This window comes from Physeter macrocephalus, chromosome 15, assembly GCF_002837175.3.
Source record: "Physeter macrocephalus isolate SW-GA chromosome 15, ASM283717v5, whole genome shotgun sequence".
Lineage (NCBI taxonomy): Eukaryota > Metazoa > Chordata > Mammalia > Artiodactyla > Physeteridae > Physeter > Physeter macrocephalus.
The window spans coordinates 34837668-34856685 of record NC_041228.1 but is presented as its reverse complement, the minus strand read 5'-3'; the positions used below and the strand labels follow the sequence as shown (position 1 = coordinate 34856685).

Below are 19018 nucleotides of genomic sequence, written 5' to 3'. Positions count from 1 at the left end.
TTTTGCACAGCAAAGGAAACCATAAACAAGATGAAAAGACAAACCTCAGAATGGGAGAAAATATTTGCAAATGAAGCAACTGACAAAGGATTAATCTCCAAAATTTACAAGCAGCTTATGCAGCTCAATATCAAAAAAACAAACAACCCAATCCAAAAATGGGCAGAAGACCTAAACAGACATTTCTCCAAAGGAGATATACAGATTGCCAGCAAGCACACAAAAGTTTGCTCAACATCACTAATCATTAGAGAAATGCAAATGAAAGCTACAATGAGATATCACCTCACACCAGTCAGAATGGCCATCATCAAAAAATCTACAAACAATGAATGCTGGAGAGGGTGTGGAGAAAAGGGAACCCTCTTGCACTGTTGGTGGGAATGTAATTTGATACAGCCACTATGAAGAACAGTATGGAGGTTCTTTAAAAAACTAAAAATTGAACCACCATATGACCCAGGGGTCCCACTACTGGGCATATACCCTGAGAAAACCATAATTCAAAAAGAGACATGTACCACAATATTCACTGCAGCACTATTTACAACAGCCAGGACATGGAAGCAAGCTTAGTGTCCATCAACAGATGAATGATAAAGAATATGTGGCACATATATACAATGGAATATTACTCGGCCATAAAAAGAGACAAAATTGAGTTATTTGTAGTGAGGTGGATGGACCTACAGTCTGTCATACAGAGTGAAGTAAGTCAGAAAGAGAAAAACAAATACCGTATGGTAACACATGTACATGGAATCTAAAAAAAAAAAAGGTTCTAATGAACCTGGGGCAGGACAGGAATAAAGACGCATATGTAGGGAATGGACACGGGGAGGGGGAAGGGTAAGCTGGGATGAAGTGAGAGAGTGGCATGGACATATGTACAGTACCAAATGTAAAATAGATAGCTAGTGGGAAGCAGCCGCATAGCACAGGGAGATCAGCTCGGTGCTTTATGACCATCTAGAGGGGTGGGGTAGGGATGGTGGGAGGGAAACTGAAGAGGGAGGGGATATGGGGATATACGTATGCATATAGCTGATTTACTTTGTTATACAGCAGCAACTAACACACCGTTGTAAAGCAATTATACTCCAATAAAGATGCTAACAAATAAATAAATAAATAAAATGTCATTAAAAAAAAAAACCCCACTGGTGTCTGAAGTAATTAAAGTTAAACCTCCATGGTCAAGGGAGAGGGTCAATAAATATAGTGAATTCCTCTAAATTCTCTGTGAGTTCTAGGCCACTGGGTAAAGTAACTGCTTCCCTATTGTATGATTTAGTTTTCCTTTTGAAAGTGGTTTTGACTTTAGGAACTATATTCCTTACATATTAACTTTTTAATCTACTTTTTCCCCAGGAGACTATTGCTAAAGGTGATCTCTGGTTAAAAATTTTTTATTTCCCCAAAGGTATTTCTGATTATCCCTGATCTTTTCTGATCTTTATGAGATTGTAAACTAAGCTTTACTAACTGAAAATATAAACCCATACCCATTGAGAAACAATAGTTTTTAAGAAACATTGATTCCTCAATCTCTTACTGTTCGATTGAATTTCAATTTTTTTTAAGGGAATTCCTTTATTTTTATTTTTTATTTATTTATTTTTGGCTGTGTTGGGTCTTCGTTTCTGCGTGAGGGCTTTCTCTAGTTGCGGCAAGCGGGGGTCACTCTTCATCGCAGTGTGCGGGCCTCTCACTATCGCAGCCTCTCTGGTTGCGGAGCACAGGCTCCAGACGCGCAGGCTCAGTAGTTGTGGCTCACGGGCCTAGTTGCTCCATGGCATGTGGGATCTTCCCAGACCAGGGCTCAAACCCATGTCCCCTTCATTGGCAGGCAGATTCTCAACCACTGCGCCACCAGGGAAGCCCTGAATTTCAATTTTTAATTGGCAATTTAATTTAGCTAACAATCATTAATTCCTGCTTTAAAGAAACAGTTATCTGAAGTTCAAATGCTTGAGTTCATTTCAGGGTTCTTTTTCTCCTGTTGAAGTGAAGTAAGATGAAATATAAAGTAAACTGAAATATAATGCTTTTTAATTTTAAAATATTAATAGTGGCTATTTTAGGCAGTAGAATATTAAAAGTGAGGCTTATTTTCTTCTTTATATTCTTCTGTATTTTCTGAATGTTCTATCATAAACATATATTGATTCTATCCTTAAGCTTCTTAGAAGACTGATATAGGACTATTTGAGAATATTACTGGGACCAGAAAACCTCAGGTTCCATGGCTTTCTCTTTGACAAGCAAGGTGGCAAGCTAAGTGATTATATGAAAATTGTATTGAATATGGTTTATGTAGGTGGGTTGAACACATATATGTCTGAAATCTCTATATCATGGAACTTTGTGTAAACTTTGCTCAGTGTAAACCTAAGAAATTTCCAATTATTTGGGTACTTTTAACAGGGACTTAATTTTATTTTAATTAATTAATTTATTTATTTATTGCTGCATTGGGTCTTTGTCACTGCACATGGGCTTTCTCTAGCTGTGGCAAGCAGGGGCTACTCTTCCTTGCGGTGCGCAGGCTTCTCATTGCAAAGCACGGGTTCTAGGTTCGAGGGCTTCAGTAGTTGTGGCACGCAGGCTCAGTAGTTGTGGCTCTCAGGCTCTAGAGCACAGGCTCAGTAGTTGTGGCCACATGGGCTTAGTTGCTCCACGGCATGTGGGATCTTCCCGGACCAGGGCTCGAACCCGTGTCCCCTGCACTGGCAGGCAGATTCTTAACCACTGTGCCACCAGGAAGTCCTAACAGGGACTTTATTAATTGAAGACTTCATACAAAAGAAAGAGGAATCGTAGTTTTATTTCAAACTTCCTTAAAATGTCCCTGTTAAAAGAAAGTAGAATGATGGCTGCCAGGCCCTGAGGCGGGGGCTGGGGGTAGGGAGGAGAAGGATGGGGAGTTAGTGTTTAATGGATACAGAGTTTTGGTTTGGGAAGACAAAAAAGTTCTGGAGATGTGTGGTAGTGATGGTTGCATGGCAATGTGAATGCACATAACGCCACTGAATTGTACACTTACAATTAACCGTTAAAACGGTTAATTTTATGGTATGTATATTTTACCACACTAAAAAGTCCGTTTCTTAAATCTAGACATGATTTAACACGATTTCATGAGATGTCTCCTTTGTTTACAGTATCCCAAAATCAGCATCTTTTTGTCAACCCGTAGCATAACTAAATTTTGCACCTTTAACGAAGTAATCCTCTTGGTGACATTGCTGATAGAGCAGTTAGGCCTTTTGGTCAGTCTTGGTATTAATCCCTACCCTGTTTTGAGGGCACAAGGAGGAGGAGAATTCTTTTCTGAAGAGCAATGGATTGGGTTTTTAAAGCTGGAAGTTGGCCAGCACTTTTGGAGGTGAGCATAGCATATTCAAGTGACAGTTACTTTTATATACAAAATGGAAGTTGGACCAGAGGTTGCATCTTTCTTAAATAGCTTCTATTTTGTGAAAACATCCTTGGGATATGCCAGAAAATAATTTCATGAAAACTATGACTTCCACTTAAATTTCTGTTCAAGCTCTCTGTAAAGAAAACCCCCAAGAGAGTGACTGGTTTGCTTTAACTACCCTCAGCAGTTGGCCTTGTAAGAGAGATCAGGCTCACCAAGTGTTCCATGGCCATTCAGGAGTGAATGGCCAGGAGGTAGCAGGGAGCATCAACATGGGCAATGGCCTCAGGAAACAGAAATCGATTTCCAATCTGCATGGTTGCCAGGAGCTATGCTGAGTGATGGTCTGTCTACAAGTGTAAAGCACACCTTTACTCTCCATCAGAGACTGAGATAAGTACTCTTCTCAACTGGCTTAAAATCTTTATGTGATTGGAGATTTTAACAGTATATCACAGATTCAATTCCCATGAGGCATTGGACTTTAGATACAGTACTAACCTGCGTGGTGCTGTGGTGGAGTCATCATCAATATCAACGTGTGACCTTAGATTTCACCAGAAGGATTAACCAGTGGTGTTTTTGTTAAGTACAAAGGCATTTATTTTCTAACATCTTTATACTGTGCATAACTATTATACACGCTTTGGCATGTATAACTTACAAATATTTTTCTTGAGAATGGGATGATCTGATTAAGACTATTCTGATAGCTGCCAAACACATATATTGACGGCCAGTTTTCAAAGAGTTGAGATACAATGAAATGTACTACCAACTTAAAATTAAAACTTCACTGAACCATAATTAAGTCTTTCATTGATGAATTAATCAAAAGATTTATCAGAGTAACGGTGCAATGTCCCAGGGGTTCACTATGAATATCAATTATCATTATAGTATAGTTCTATAGAAAATGTTATGAAGGTTTGAATTTTCAATTGGTTTGGGTTTTATGTGAATGTGACTTTGTTAAATAGTAGATTATATATTTTTTAAATATGAAGTTAACATAGCTCTCCGTACAGATATCACCCAGCTAAAGTTAAAAGAGCCATTTACACAGTATTGAGGGCAGAAATGAATTCACATTTTTTTAAATTTAAAAAGTTAGAACTTTTCTATGAGAAAAATGGAGGAAAAGGAATCATTTAACACATATTCAAAATTAAAATAAGCTGTCTAAAGCAAAAGGAAACAGGGTTATTAAACTATTATAATACCACTTGACACATGTATCACTTACCTGCTCCCAAACTTTCACTAGCTTCTTGCTGTCAGATCAAATCCAGTTTTTAAAAATCATTATTTATTTATTTATTTGGGTGTTTTTGGCTGCGTTGGGTCTTCGTTGCTGCACACAGGCTTTCTCCAGTTGCAGCGGGAGGGGGCTACTCTTCGTTGCGGTGCACGGGCTTCTCATTGTGGTGGCTTCTCTTGTTGCAGAGCACAGGCTCTAGGTACACGGGCTTCAGTAGTTGTGGCGTGTGGGCTCAGTAGTTGTGGCTCACAGGCTCTAGAGCGCAGGCTCAGCAGTTGTGGTGCACGGGCTTAGCTGCTCTGTGGCATGTAGGATCTTCCCGGACCAGGGCTCGAACCCATGTCCCCCGCAGTGGCAGGTGGATTCTTAACCACTGCGCCACCAGGGAAGTCCCCAGTTTGTTTTAAATTGATAAATTCTAGGTCCTCCACAGACCCACCTTACAGGTTGTACATTTTGTTTTTTTCCCGGCCATTTTCTTGATCTCAGATGGGTGAGTGTCTATTTCTGTTACTAGGAATGTACTTACGATGTTTCTTATTCATGGGCAATCCTTTCACTCCTGTTCATGCCAAATATGCTATATCCTTTAAAGCCCAACTCAAAGCTCACTTCCCCTCTAAAGTCATCTCAATGCCATATACCCTTCTATAGTTAATGTATTCATTAATCACCTACCAGAGATTTAATAAGTGGTTACTATGTGTCCAGTGCTACACTAGGCACTGTAAGAAGTTGTACCCAACATGGAAGACAAAGCTCTGGACCTCAGTTGCATATGCTGTCCGGCCTCCCCAACTAGACTGTAACCCTTTCAAAGACTGGCTGGTCCTATGTTACCCTCGTAGTATCCTACTTAGCTGGGACATCTTGGATGAGGTGGGACATGTGTTGGTCATTGAAAGGTCTAGGTGACTGGACCACATCTGCCTGGTGTTAGTGGTGAGCAAATGAGAGACAACTGGAGGGACCTTACCAGTCCTTGGACACAAAGGAAATCTTTTCATAGGTGCTCAACAACAAGGCCCACTATATGGAATTAATACATGTTGAATGAATACATCAAAAGTGAACAAACCAATTAGCCTTCTAAAGGGAAGGTGGGAAGACCCTCAGGATGGGGTGACGTTTAAGCAAGAAGAAAGTCAGGGGTATTGATTTCTCTGCAGCAGAAGAGACAGAGATGCTTCTTTGAGTCAGGACCTAAGGACTACATTTCTTGAGTATTTCAAATACTAGGTTTGATCAACACATGGAGCCGCAAGCCAGCAGGACAGCTGCCATTTTGGCAGCTTTACTAAAAGAAAAAAAGACTTTGCTGAATGAGCTAAATCTTACCTGGCTAAGAGAAATTCCCTAGCTTTACTATAAATCATTAGAGCAGAAAAATAGGTTTAGAAGCATTGGAAATGGGCCAAAAGAGAGTGTCAAGGAGGCAGCAGGATCTAACAATAGAAAACTAGGCGGCAGATTAGACAGAGTAGGTGTGAGAGAGACAAAAGCAGATACAGAGACTAAGCGGTGACCAAGGGAAAATGGCACAAGTACTGCTGTCTAGACAGGACTCTCCTGTTGAGAGGGTCCCAGCCAGGAGGAGGCAATGAGGGAGATTTCACTAATGCATACAGTCCATCGCAGTGTAGCCCAAATCTTCTCCTAGAACCAGCAATAGCATTACTATGTAGGGACTCTCTTCCAAATTTATGAACAGGATATGTACCCAAAGCCCATTTGTAATTTAATTGGTAACTGAAATATATTTTCCTCCAGGAATTATTTTAATTAGGTTAGATACTTATGCCAAATCCCCAAAACCTATTTAATCTATATGTACATGTACAGTTTAGTCCTTTACACAGGTATTTTAGTATTTTCTAATTACCCCCATACATTCCAGTTACTCTGGTTGCCTAAGAAATAATTCTAAGATTTATGGACTTAAAACAACAACAATTTTTATTTTGCACATGAATCTGCAATTTAGGGCGTGGCTTGGCAGGGACAGTTCATCTCTGGTTCACTTGGCATCAGGAAGGGTAAGGGGGACCTGGGGCTGGGGCCTGGAACCCTCGGAAGGCTTGCCCACTCCCATTTCTGGCAGTTGATGCTGGTTGTCTGGCTGAGATCTTAGCTGGAGGTGCTGGCTGAAACCTACATATGGCCCCTCTCTATGGTCTGGGCTTCCTCATGGTGGCTGGTTTCCAAGGGTAAATGTCATGTGTAAGAGAAACAAAGAATAGCCGAGAGAAAAAAATAATTGAATTCTTTTTCAAATCCAGCCTTGGGAGTCATCTAGCGTTGTTCTCACTGTGCTCTATCAGTTGGACCAATCACAAAGCTCATGTGGGCTCAAGGGGAAGGCAACAGACTCCGCCTCTTGAGGGAGAGTGGCAATATTCCAGAAGAGCAAGGGGGAGCAGATATAATTACAAGGCCATTTTTGAAGAGAAATTTAAAAAAATAGCATCCCACAATAGTGTACAATCTGCCACAACATATAACATTACTTCTGGAAAAAATATTCCAGCTTAAAAGGTAATACAGCATAGTGACTCTAGAGCCAAATTCCCAGAGCTCCGTTACATACTTGTGTGATGCTGGGCAATGTGCTCAAGCTCTCTGTTCCTTAGTTTCCTCATTTATAAAATTGGGATGTTGTGAAGAAAAAACAATAGTTATTTTGAAAAAAGCTTAGAAGACTATCTAGCTCTCTAAGTGTCAGCTGTTCTCATGAAACCAGGAGTACACGTCCTCCAACTTTGGCAGTGGTACTTCCTGGTTCCTGGGGGGACAGTGGTGGTGGCAGCACTACCAGGGGTAGAAAATGAATGATAACAGTTCACATTATTGAGTACCTAATACCTGTCAGCTACCATGCCAAGTAAACTGACTTAAAAATCTATAAGGTGGGTACTAATATTACCCAGGTAAGAAAACTGTGACTTTGGTAACTTGCCCAAAGTGACACCTGCAAGTGGTAGAGATGGGATTTGTCCCCAGATCAGTTTAACTAGATGGAAGGAGCCTGAATTCCTGGATTACTGCATGGAGCAGAGCCTGTCTCCCAAATCTGATCTGTGGCTGAGCGAAAAAGGAACAGTACTGTATTATGCCGTTGGGATTTGGGGTTATTTATTAGAGCAGTGAACCTATCTTGACTGGGTGAGTACAGGGAAGATGGGATTGATAGACTTGAGCACAACTAACTTAAGGATTCCTTTCATAAGATGAAATGGCTCTTGTTATTTGCATAAGGCAGGGTATGTGCATAAAAGAAAATTATTCTCTAGGTCAGTCCCTACCAGTCTCATATAGCTTCTGAACAGGAGAGGACAAGCAGCCTTTGGAAATAGGGCTGGGTGTACTGATCTGGAATCCTTGACACAGATATGAACAGACTGCTCACAAATTAGGCTGACTGTTCACCAGCTGAGGAATGCCTCTTCTAAGGTCTGACTCTGGTGTAAAATCTAATGGTTCCCAGGTTGTTTGCTTGTCTCTTTTGTTTTGATTTTTTTCCCTTATAGAGAAGATTCTCTTTTTGACTACGCTGGCCAGCACAGCTGTGAGGGAGAAACCTTGGTTGCTGTTACACTTAGGTCTCTGGGCAGGTCCCCTATATAGTTAGACTGTAAGTTCCATGATGGCAGAGACCTTGTCTGTCTTGTTCACCATAGCATCCCTAGTGTCTAGTCTAATGTCTGGCACACAGTAGGTGCTCAAAACTTATTGAATACATGAAAGACTGAATGTTTGAATAAAAGCTCAAGCAAACAAAAGTCAGAAGTCTATAAAGTAACTTGGGCTCTTTATGCCAGTGGCATATCCCTCAAAGACCACATGAGGGAGGAGCCCAAAATGCCTACTACGATACTGTGGATGCAGTAGCCCCTTAATAAAACGCTTGCTGATTGAGTGATGCTACCTAATGCTTCACCTGATCCATGGTAAAACGTGGGAAGGCACAGGATCGGATAACTATTGTGGGATGCTATTCTTAAATTTATCTCCAAGGATGTTGTAAATATGGTCGTCACAAAATTGGTCGTGGTTTTAGTTGTATGAATCATACGAAAGTCTGTGGGAGTCAGCAGAGCAGTCAGCCAAAGAATACAACACTCTTCTCAACATTTACCTCTCATGGATAGGGTTTAAATTCATAAAAGTAAAGCAATTCTAGAATCATCCATAAAAGAATTCATCTTGGCATGAAAGTAGTTTGCAGTCTTTGGTTTTCCTGCACTCATTGGAATTCAGAAATCAGAAAAGATGGACAATCCTCCTTTTAGGACAGGCAGCAGCTAGACTACCTTTCAGACTAGAGATTTCTTTCTTGAAAATCAAATATAGAACTGTAATGTGATGTAAGTACACTATGTTTTACATTAATGTCAACTAAATTTTAAAGGGATGCTATGTCTCTAATTAAAGGCATTTACAGAAATATGTCCAAAAACTCCCTAAAGTTCACTGCAGAAATAAAAAGAGCAGACTGTTTTTGGTTTGGAGTAGATGCCTCCGTTGGATTTAAATATTTATCATATAATTTTTGTATCGAAGTCTTAATGAGCACTAACTTTGATGGCATCACTTCTGGAAACAATAAAAAAATACTGCATTTTGGAATGCTATTTCTAGTTGATTTCCATCACAGGGTACCATTAAAATAACAGTTGATTTCATGAAAAATAATGGCACATTCCTTTCCAACTGGAGTCTGAGATTTTGACTCTTTCCAAGTTTCTTTATCAAGGTGCCACAGACACTCAAAGCCCCCAAAGAAGGTGTTCTTTTCTAGTCCAAAGAATAAGAAATGTTTGGGAAAATCCTCTTTCGTAATGCCCCTGAGAACACATGAAGAAAAACTGCTGAGCTTCCATTTCAAATGTTAGGGATTTGGATTGAGTTTAAACACCAGCTTGTGCATACTGTCATAGCTCCAATTTTCTTATGCTGGGGTGATGGTGCTGATGTAATAGAAAGGATGCAAGGATTAAACGCAGAGCTGGAAAGGCAGTGATACACGACATCAGCCAACTAACTGCAAAGTCACCTAGTTAGCTGCAGAGGAAAATTAGGCAATATCTTCTGCAAGTTAAGAGTGACATGGGAAATGAGACAATTCTTATATAAGTCACCCTAAACAATAATATTAATATTTCCTGTGTTGTTCTTGAATATCCAATAAGTCAAATAAGATTTTGCGTTCAGATTGCTTGGGGAGTGTCTCGCACTCCTCATTTCATTTTGAATGAATGTCTCCTGTTCCAGGGACCTCTGACAGGTGAACCAGCAGGCTCTATCCAGAGTAACTGAAATTTACATTACAATTGATCAATTTACGCATGTATGTGCTTTACATCAAACTGAAGTGACATAAATTCTTTAATGCTCATTTCAATTGTTGTGAGCACACAAAGTACCTTCTAGAATATTTCTTCAGCTACGATCTCATATAACATCCTGCATTCTTCATGAAAGTACTACTTGCTTATTTTCTTTGACTGGATAAAGGTCCCTTTGTAAATAGCTATAGTCTTACTTCTATGGTCCATGGTTTTAACTTGCATAACTTGCGTTAACACTATAAGTTTTTCCTCTTAACCCCTATCTAACTAGGTATGAGCTCAGTCCAAGTGCACAAGCCTACTTATGGATTAAGGAGGAAAACAAAAGAAATTTACAATTTGGTAGCAATGTGGATACCACCCCTTTCACACAGAAATTAGAGAATAGCGTGAAATTCACACCTTCAGAGAATAAAATCGGATGTGGCAGAGCTGAATGTGGAAATGGTGGTGTGAATTTTGTCCAGTGCAGTTCCAAGACCTTTTAGCATCACAAGCTTACATATCATTTAACTCAGGGGTGGAGAGAATTCATGGGATCCAGGAACTTGGATGGGAAAAATATTCTATCTTTAGTTTCACTAACCTCAAAGTAAAATTTAGATTAAAATGTAGAGCATAAACCACCGTACGTACCTGCGGTTTTGTTGCCAAGAGAAATCACAGATATTCTCACATCACATTATAGTCACTGTAGCCATCTCGAAATACCTTTTATGTTTATCACTACTTCAAAATTATGGTAGTTATTATAACTATGGTAGTAATTATAACTGCTGCTAATTTGTTTTATTTAATAGTGAATTATTGATAACACACACATCACATTTTAAAAAATTTGGTTAATGTATTTCAATAAAAGTAATTCCCTTTGTCATCCTGCATACTTTATCATGCATTTAAAATCATCATTCTAAGAACCTATAAGCTTCACCAGCCTGCCAAAGAGGTCCATGGCACCCAAAAGATTAAAATCCCTTGAAACTGTACATAAAGCATTTAATAATGCAACATCCAGGTTTCTAGAGTAAATCATTCCTTGCTAGTATCTTTTGAAGTTGAAGCAAACTTGACCTTGAAATCAACACAGCCTCATTGCTGTAAACAGATGATTCTGATGAGAGTCATTTTTTCCCCTTATTTTGCCGTGAGAAAAGACCTGGAGATTCTAAAGTATTTCTGCCATCATAGCATAGGTTGTTTTCTTCTAATGATAAACTTTATCATTGTCATTTTGCCAATCAACACTAAAATATTCACTTATGTCGTATTGCCGAAATCCAGTCTGTTTTATTAGGGCACTGAATACAATCATTTTATAACTTTAAAACACAGAGAGAGCATCAAGAAAATCTCCACTACCTGGAAAAACTGTAACGAAAATTCCTTATTTTGAGTAAAAGAAGCAAACATCAAAGTATCCCATCAAAGACTGCTTTTAAATGACAGTGCTCCTGGCTACAGGTCCTATTCATGCTCACTTGAAATACTGCAAATCAATTAACATATTTCTAGGAGTGTTAAGAATAGGGCCTCTGAGTTATAATTATGAGATAAATTAAACAATGAGGTAACGCCTCAGTAGATGTGCCTCGAGTGTAAGCACATTAAGACTTTTTGGAAAATCCTCCATGGAGACTCTGGCCAAAAATAGACATATCAAATGCCAGCAAATTAAATGAATATTCACTCATTGAAAGCTATTGAGAAATTATTTATGCACTCACAATTATTCACTTATTATTGAAGCTAAATACTGTTCAAAATGTTCATCTCCAAGAGTAAAATAAAGGTGATCAGAATTCAGAAACTAATAAAGAATATAGAAAAGAATAATATATTCTTGCTATACTGATATATAACTCACATACTGTAAAACTGATATGTAACTCACATACTATAAAATGTGTATTCTTCATTTACATAGTTAAACCATAATTTTTCTATTCATCAAAATAGTAGGTATATTACATGTGCTGCTCTAAAATTTGCCTTTTTTTCCAGTTAAATTTGTAAGATTTAGATACCTGCTTGTAAATCCAGGCTCGATCAACTTCAGTACCAGAGGTTTTTGTTGAATTACAAGCTACGAAAACCATCCAACTTGTGTGCAATGATGGAAAATTCAAAATTACTAAACTTGGGAAAGAAATGAACTACAACAATGCAACCCCCCCCCCATTTGCAGTATATATCGTTATAGGAATAGAGATTAAAAGCTTTATTAATCACAGTTATCAAATTACTCATTCAAGATCTAGAGCGATTTTTAGTGGTTATTGATATCTGTGTTTGAATTAAAGTAGGTCTAGCAATGATAATTTATAGTTTTAGGGCTATTGTTTTCTTCTCTAGGTAATTATTTCAATTTTTAAATATAAAAATAGCTTACATGCCTCCTTAGTGAATGAAGACCATCCAATGCTATTCTCTTCACAGCTGAATTTTCAGAGGAAGATACTGAAAATGTGCACTTTGCTCTAAGAACCAAAAAGCAACTGCATGAGCACATGTCAGAGGTTCCACCCCGACTTCCTTGGCATATTCCAGATTATTTTTCTCTAAACAGGAAGCTCTTGACAGTTTTCATTGGTATTTTCAGAATACTTTATTTACTAGAAGAACCCCAACTTTTGTTTCAAAGTATAATGTTCTTTCCCGCCGTGCCTATTGTTGCTAATTATGAATGCTACAAACAAGACAGAAACCAAATACCAAACTACTCTAGGCTGATTCAGAATATGGTAGCAAATATAAAAAAGGCAAAGTTAGCAACATATTGCAAGGCTATGCTGGAGTCTTTAAACCCCAAGCAATACTGGAGGGAGGATTCCTGGAATTCAACGGGGAATATTTGGCTCAAGCCACAAAACCTGCATCTCTAAATAATGTCATGTTAGCAAGTGCTGAACAAGAAAGGCGGCTACATTTTAACCTACTTCACAGAACATTAATCCAAATTTAACCAAATGCCAGAGATTCCACCCGAAATTAACAACTAGGAGCTGCTTCACATTTTCCTCCTGGTACAACAGTAATTGTTCCTGAAGACAAACTTATAAGAGGTAAGAGAGGGGAAAACCACAATGATCTACAAACACATAGAACTATTGTATATAAAGCAAACGAATTACCTCACACAGAAGAAGCGCAAGATTTAACAGCCCATGCTCTGCAGCCCCTGGGACGCAGAAGCAGCAGCGCCGGCCGGCATCCACCAGATTCTCACAGGCCTCTGACTGTGTGGACTCAGCCACAGACTCTGCCTCCGGCTGACGTCAAAGTCCCTGTCACATGGCCAGATGAAAGCCAAGAGAGCAGTGGTTGTCGTAGCAACCACAGAACAGCCCTGAAATTATTTCAATAGGTCATCTGTCACTGTGATGTGTATGTGTTTGTGAGTGCATGTGAGTGTGTGTGTGTGTGTGTGCACGCACACACCCCACAACCATCACGGACAGCTACCCAGCAACCTCAACCCTTGAACTTGTGACTAAAGAGTGCCTACAACTTTCCTCTTCAAGGCTGTTCTTAGAGTTTCCAGCAAGAAAATGCATGCCCCTCTGAAGTTCCCATTGTCTCCCTGTCACCAGCATGAAGTTTGTGTCTCTCTCTGTAGAACATAAGGAAATAACTAAGAAATTCTGGGGGTAGTATTCTAAGCTAATTAAATATATTTGTAAGTAAATGGATAAAAACAGAAGCTCAAGGGGAGCTGGAAGAAAAGACATTTTTAAAATGATATAAGAATCCACATCAATGTACTGAGACCAGGCTAGTAATGGAAAGAAAGAGAAGAAACATGGGGCGTGGTGGCCCTGAGTCAGATGAGAGTCTAATGAGCCTCACATCAACTAGGATGGGGAATCAGGTGAGATGAATTCAGGATTTCTGCATTGTAAAATGTCTATGCAAGGATGACTGACCAAAAGAGTTTCAAAACAGTGCTACTTCAAAATACTTTACATTAGGTACTCTGAAAAATACATCCATTGAAACATACCATTCAAAGGGGAAAGAGGTTAAAAGGCAGGGAGAAGAGATTGCTCTCAAAACCTTCCCATGCTAAAGTTATCAGGATTTCTTCTGGCTGGCTTCTGCTGGCTTCTTTAAAAAGAAAAAAAGTAGCTCTGGGGTGCTACAAAATATAAATGGAAACTAAACCAGCTGAGCAGACTACATTTATGTCACTGCAAAAGAATGAAATTTCTTCAGTTAGAGTCAGGAATTACTTCTAGCACAGTAAGACTAATGTTCAAACTGACCATAGAATCCTCCTATTCCATCTTCCTCTTCCTTTACTTCTGTCCCAGCCCCATCTGGGAGAAAAGATACATTTTTATTTGAAAAGTTATTTTCCTGACGCTATTAGCTATAGCACTGCAAAAGTAAAATCAAAGTGTAATGCTATAATGAACGCTCCCCTCTTTAATTTCAGATTAATGATTGCTAGGAATTTACCTGTTAGCACAAGGACAACTGGCTCATTGAATCCAATGTCTATCGAAATGGGTCAGGATGTCACACCAGTGGTAGATTTCAGCAACAGTCACAATTCACAAATTTGTAATTTGTTCCAGTTATAGTTCTGGTTTTCTGTCAGAAATGTACATCACAGCAATGAGGGGAATGGGAAGAGAGGAGAGAAAGCATTTCCTTCTAGACTTCCAGGGCCCCATGTTCTCTGAGCTGCCTGCTTTACCATCTCTTTGACTCCAAATCCATGGCTGCCTGATCATCTCTTCCTCTTTATGCAGTGAAACTGCAGTACCACAGTTTGCCAATAGGTGATGTCCTCTGAAACAAGAAGTTATCAGTTCTAAAAATTCCTAAAATTCTGGCCTTAAATGAGTTTAAAATTCAACAAATACTAACACCTTTTTATTTTGAATTTTCTACCATTTTTAAGACTAAGTAGAGGGGGATCTTCAAGATGGCAGAGGAGTAGGACGTGGAGATCACCTTCCTCCCCACAAATACAACAAAAATACACCTAAACGTGGAACAAATCCTACAGAACACCTACTGAACACTGGCAGAAGACCCCCGACTTCCCAAAAGATGCCTTAGGGCGACCTACACAGAGAGCAGGGCCAAAATCAAAGCTGAAGCCCAGGAGCTGTGCAAACAGAAGAGAAAGGGAAATCTCTCCGTGCAGCCTCAGGAACAGCAGATTAAATCCCCACAATCAACTTGATGTACCTGCATCTGTGGAATACCTGAATAGAAAACGAATCATCGCAAAATTGAGGTGGTGGACTTGGGGTTTTGCTGTGACTAATTTGTTTCTAATTTTAATGTTTATCTTAGTTTAGTTTTTAGCGCATGCTATCATTGGTGATTTGTTTATTAGTTTGGTTGCTCTGTTCTTTTTTTAATTATGTTTTTTATTTTAATAAATTTAAAAAATGTTTTAAATTATTTTATTATTATTATAATTTTTCTTTCTTTTTTTCTCCCTTTTGTTCTGAGCTGTGTGGCTGACAGGGTCTTGATGCCCTGGCCTGGTGTCACACCTGAGCCTCTGAGGAGGGTGAGCCAAGTTCAGGACATTGGACCACAAGAGACCTCCCAGCCCCAAGTACTATCAGTCGGCGAGAGTTCTCCCAGAGATCTCCGTCTCAACGCTAAGTCCCGGATCCACGCAATGGCCAGCAAGCTCCAGTGCTGGACGCCCCATGCCAAACAACTAGCAAGACAGAAACACAACCCCACCCATTAGCAGGGAGGCTGCCTAAAATCATACTAAGTTCACAGACACCCCAAAACACACCACCAGATGTGGCCCTGACCACCAGAAAGACAAGATCCAGCCCCACCCACCAGAACACAGGCACCAGTCCCCTCCACCAGTAAACCAACACCAGCCACTGAACCAACCTCACTCACTGGGGGCAGACACCAAAAACAATGGAACTACGAACCTGCAGCCTGCGAAAAGGAGACCTCAAACACAGTAAGTTAAACAAAATGAGAAGACACAGAAATATGCAGCAGATGAAGGAGCAAGATAAAAACCCACCAGACCAAACAAATGCAGAGGAAATAGGCAGTCTACCTGAAAAAGAATTCAGAGTAATAATAGTAAGGATGATCTAAAATCTTGGATATAGAATGGAGGAAATACAAGAAATGTTTTAATAAGGACCTAGAAGAACTAAAGAGCAAACAATGATGAACAACACAATAATGAAATTAAAAATTCTCGAGAAGGAATCAATAGCAGAATAACTGAGGCAGAAGAATGGATAAGTGACCTGGAATATAAAATAGTGGAAATAACTACACCAGAGAAGAATAAAGAAAAAAGAATGCAAAGAATTGAAACACAAGAGAAGGAAAAGACCTACAATAACAAACCCAAAACAATTAAGAAAATGGTAATAGGAACACACATATCGATAATTACCTTAAATGTAAATGGATTAAATGCTCGAACCAAAGGACATAGACTGGCTGAATGGATACAAAAACAGGACCCGTATACATGCTGCTTACAAAAGACCCACTTCAGACCTAGGGACACACACAGACTGAAAGTGAGGGGATGGAAAAAGATATTCCATGCAAACGGACATCAAAGGAAAGCTGGAGTAGCAATTCTCATATCAGAAAAAATTGACTTTATAATAAAGACTATTACAAGAGACAAAGAAAGACACTACATAATGATCAAGGGATCAATCCAAGAAGAAGATATAACAACTCTAAATATATATGCACCCAACATAGGAGCACCTCAATACATAAGGCAAACGCTAACAGCCATAAAGGGGGAAATTGACAGTAACACACTAAGAGTAGGGGACTTTAACACTCCACTTTCATCAATGGGCAGGTCCCCCAAAATGAAAATAAATAAGGAAACACAAGCTTTAAATGACACATTAGACAAGATGGACTTAATTGATACAGAATACACTTTCCTCTCAAGTGATCGTGGAACATTCTCCAGGATAGATCATATCTTGGATCACCAATCAAGCCTTGGTAAATTTAAGAAAATTGAAACCATATCAAGTATCTTTTCCGACCACAATGCTATGAGACTAGACATCAATTACAGGAAAAAAGCTGTAAAAAATACAAACACATGGAAGCTAAACAATACACTACTAAATAACCAAGGGATCACTGAAGAAATCAAAGAGGAAATCAAAAAATACCTTGAAACAAATGACAATGAAAACATGATGACTCAAAACCTATGGGATGCAGCAAAAGCAGATCTAAGAGGGAGGTTGATAGCAATACAGTCCTACCTCAAGAAACAAGAAAAATCTCAACTACATAACCTAAACTTACACTTAAAGCAATTAGAGAAAGAAGAACAACAATAACAAAAAAAACCCAGAGTTTGCAGAAGGAAAGAAATCATAAAGATCAGATCAGAAATCAATGAAAAAGAAATGAAGGAAACAATAGCAAAGATCAATAAAACTAAAAGCTGATTCTTTGAGAAGATAAACAAAATAACAAAATTGATAAATCATTAGCCAGACTCATCAGGAAAAAAAGGGAGAAGACTCAAATCAACAGAATTAGATATGAAAAAGGAGAAGTAACAACTGACACTGCAGAAATACAAAGGATCGTGAGAGATTACTATAAGCAACTATAGGCCAATAAAATGGACAACCTGGAGGAAATGGACAAATTCATAGAAAAGCACAACCTTCCAAGACTGAACCAGGAGGAAACAGAAAATATAAACAGGCCAATCACAAGCACTGAAATTGAAACTGTGACTAAAAATCTTCCAACAAACAAAAGCCCAGGACCAGACGGCTTCACAGGCCAATTCTATCAAATATTCAGAGAGGACCTAACATCTATCCTTCTCAAATGCTTCCAAAATATAGCAGAGGGAGGAACACGTCCAAACTCATTCTATGAGGCCATCACCCTGACACCAAAACCAGACAAAGATGTCACAAAAAAAGAAATCTACAGACCAATATCACTGATGAACATAGATGCAAAAATCCTCAACAAAATACTAGCAAACAGAATTCAACAGCACATTAAAAGGATGATACACCATGATCAAGTGGGGTTTATCCCTGGAATGCAAGGATTCTTCAACATAAGCAAATCAATCAGTGTGATACACCATATTAACAAATTGAAGAATAAAACCATATGATCATCTCAACAGATGCAGAAAAGGCTTGTGACAAAATTCAACACCCATTTATGATAAACAGTCTCCAGAAAGTAGGCATAGAGGGAATTTACCTCAACGTAATAAAGGCCATATACGACAAACCCACAGCCGACATTGTCCTCAATGGTGAAAAACTGAAACCATTCCCACTAAGATCAGGAACAAGACAAGGTTGCCCACTCTCACCACTATTATTCAACATAGTTTTGGAAGTTTTACCCACAGCAATCAGAGAAGAAAAAGAAATAAAAGGAATCCAAATCAGAAAAGAAGAAGTAAAGCTGTCACTGTTTGCAGATGACATGATACTATACATAGAGAATCCTACCAGAAAACTACTAGAGCTAATCAATGAATTTGGTAAAGTAGCAGGATACAAAATTAATGCACAGAAATCTCTTGCATTCCTATACACTAATGATGAAAAAAGTGAAATCAAGAAAACACACCCATTTACCATTGCAACAAAAAGAATATCTAGGAATAAACCTACCTAAGGAGACCAAAAGAACTGTATGCAGAAAATTATAAGACACTGATGAAAAAAATTAAAGATGCTACAAATAGATGGAGAGATATACCATGTTCGTGGATTGGAAGAATCAACATTGTGAAAATGACTTTACTACCCAAAGCAATCTACAGATTCAATACAATCCCTATCAAACTACCACCTGCATTTTTCACAGAACTAGAACAAAAAATTTCAGAATTTGTATGGAAACACAAAAGACTCCAAATAGCCAAAGCAATCTTGAGAAAGAAAACCAGAGCTGGAGGAATCAGGCTCCCTGACTTCAGACTATACTACAAAGCTA

General features: G+C 38.9%; 1 protein-coding gene across 6 annotated transcripts in view; it reads right to left on the bottom strand.

Moving 5' to 3' along the window:
* Window positions 1–19018, bottom strand: part of NCALD (neurocalcin delta) — a 458484-nt gene that overhangs the window by 71382 nt on the left and 368084 nt on the right. Inside the window, exon 1 of one of the 6 annotated variants that reach the window (XM_007129195.2) lies at window positions 13168–13302. The exons of the other annotated variants lie outside the window; for them this stretch is intronic. The gene's annotated coding sequence lies outside the window, so the exon portion shown is untranslated. Of the gene's footprint in view, window positions 1–13167; window positions 13303–19018 lie in introns of those variants that run through there. 6 annotated transcript variants of the gene reach the window in all.